Below are 2,972 nucleotides of genomic sequence, written 5' to 3' on the forward strand. Positions count from 1 at the left end.
TTACGCAAAATAAAATTAAATAAGTACCTCAAACTAACGCAATTCATAAACCTTGTTGTATGCGCACATAATTCCGTAAATCAATCAAAAGTTTTAATTAAATAAATATATCAAGTGACACTATCACAAAATACTTGACAAGATATTAATATATATAAAAAAATTTGTATATTTAAAATTAAGAAAATTATATTTTAATAATGAAATTCAAAAATATCTAATAATTACATAATTAATTACGCAATTCGTCAACAGTAATAGATTTGAAATAAGTTAATAAAAAATATATATGAGATCTGGCCTGATTATCCGGTGCAATTCTAGGCTCTGGTTGGTCCTTCTGGATGGTGTGTGGACCTTAGGTGTGGGAGCTCATCCCCAATCTACCACAGCCTCGAACAGCCCCTTACAATACCACCAGCCATGTGAAACTCACACATGGATCATAGATATGGGCTCTTGTACCTCAAACCACCAATCACGACATATAACTCGCCATGTAACTGGACGGTAAATCCCTGGAAACGACACAACTTATGCACAAAATGCATTTTAGCAATTTTAGAACTTACCTGCTGAGGGTTTACTCAAAAATTATATTCATACTGACAGGACAAACCAAAACCACGTTTAGAAAATCTGTAAAGAGATAAGGTTGAGCCAAAAGAGTAGAAATGTGATAAAGATCAAACTTACCACCAAAATACCCATGAAAACTAAAAATGGATTCCTTCCCCAAATGCCAGGAACCATTAGGACTATACAGGGTTGTTCACCACATACGACACGGAGTATTGTAGCTAAACGATGAGATTTTTACAAATTGTAACTTTTGGGTTCGATGAATGACTATTAGAGGTACAATTTAAAAATAATTTTACAAGATACAGAGTGTCCCAAATAAGTAAAAAATATAAAAGTTGTATTTTTTAAACGGAACACCCTGTATGTTATTACATTTTTAGTTTCTACGATTAAAGTAAAGCTAAATTTGATTAAGGTTTATTATACTTAAACCTTACCGTTTTTGAAATATTTTCAATTTTGTGAAATTGCAGTAAAAATTTTAAGGCTTCGTTTCTCCAAGGGTATCAAAGTTTTTAATACTAAATATTAACTGAAGTTTATTTACTGATCAGTTTTTGTGTTGCAATAATAAAAATAATACTACCTTATACAGAGTGTCTAAAAATTTATTTTAAATAATTGTTAGCTTCAAACGGCAATAACTTGTTTAATTTAAATGGAACACCCTGTATATTTTACGAGAATCAGATGCACAATTTAATTGTCTATCAAATTATGTTATACCATTTTTTACCTATTTCTTTAAGTTTCCGTAGAAAATGCATTTTCTTGTAATTTAGAACTTATTTATCAATATACCCATGGACTATTGACATTTTAGATTATTTTTAAAGACGTACCAAATTTTTAAAGAGTACAAATACTAATATTGTCGATATAATTCGTTTATTTCATTAAAAAATAAAAAAAAACTGTTTAAATATTTGTTAAAGAGGACCAATTAATATGATTCCAGTATTCAAACTACATTAACTGACTGTTTGCGTTGATTAATAATAATTGCTCCAAATACTAAAAAACTAAATTTTGTATGGGCATTAGACAGTGTGATAAAAAGTAACACCTTAAAAATGATATTTCATTTTTTAATAAATGCTTATTTATAACAACAAAGACTTTAATTTGATAACTTATTATTATATTGATTTCTGACTCAAAAATCCACATTTATTTATAATAATTTATTAGCGAACACAATTAAGTATGTCATTAATTAGTATATGGGCGGAAATAATGGTGTTATATTTAATTAATGGTATACCCTTTTATAAAGATTTAAATAGTTTTCTTTTTGCATACAAATGGGCTAGTAATATTATCGTTTTGCTAAAAACGATAATATTACTAGTCTGTACATTTTGTACATTTGTTGCTTTAAAAACAATCTAAAATGTCAATATTCCATAGATATATTGATAAATGAGGTCTAATTTAGAAGAAAATGCATTTTCTACGAAAACTTGAAGGGATAGGTAAAAAATGGTATAATACAATTTGATAGACAATTTAATTGTGCATCTGATTCTCCTAAAATATATAGGGCATTCCATTTAAATTAAAGAAGTTATTGCCGTTTGAAGCTAATAATTATTTAAAATAAATTTTTAGACACTGTGTATAAGGTACTATTATTTTTATTATTGCAACACAATAACTGATCAATAAATAAACTTCATTAAATATTTAGTATTAAAAACATTGATACCCTTGGAGAAATGAAGCTTTAAAATTTTGACTACAATTTCACAAAATTGAAAATATTTCAAAAACGGTAAAGTTTAAGTATAATAAACCTTAATCAAATTTACCTTTATTTTAATCGTAGAAACTAAAAATGTAATAATATACAGGGTGTTCCATTTAAAAAAATACAACTTTGATATTTTTTATTTATTTGGGACACTCTGTATCTTGTAAAAATATTTTTAAATTGTAGCTCTAATAGTCGTTCAACGAACCCCAAACTTACAATTTGTAAAAATCTCATCGTTTAGCTACAATACTCCTTGTCGTATGTGGTGAACAACCCTGTATACATTCCAAAGTTTAATAGTATAAAAGGGTTGAAACTTTTTCCTATGACTTCAGATAAGTATGGTCGATGTCTACGCCACGAAATCTGAATCAAAAATGGTGACTTGTCAAAAAGATGCTCTAGTTCTGCGCCGACAAGGGCAAGTACGAACAACAGAGTGTCCGAAATTAGTCAGAACTAATTCGGTATGCTGTATGTTGGGTTGCCAATAGTATCGTTTTATTAAAACGTTACAATATTCAATATAACTCTAACTAGCTTCTGGCATGATCGTCTTAAACTCCATCCTCGCGAAAAAAACCGCCATATTTGCATATTTATTGGTCTCATTTTTTCCCGTCTTCTCTCC

This window comes from Sitophilus oryzae, unplaced genomic scaffold, assembly GCF_002938485.1.
Source record: "Sitophilus oryzae breed Bouriz unplaced genomic scaffold, Soryzae_2.0 scaffold_1175_pilon_pilon, whole genome shotgun sequence".
Taxonomy (NCBI): Eukaryota; Metazoa; Arthropoda; class Insecta; order Coleoptera; family Curculionidae; genus Sitophilus; species Sitophilus oryzae.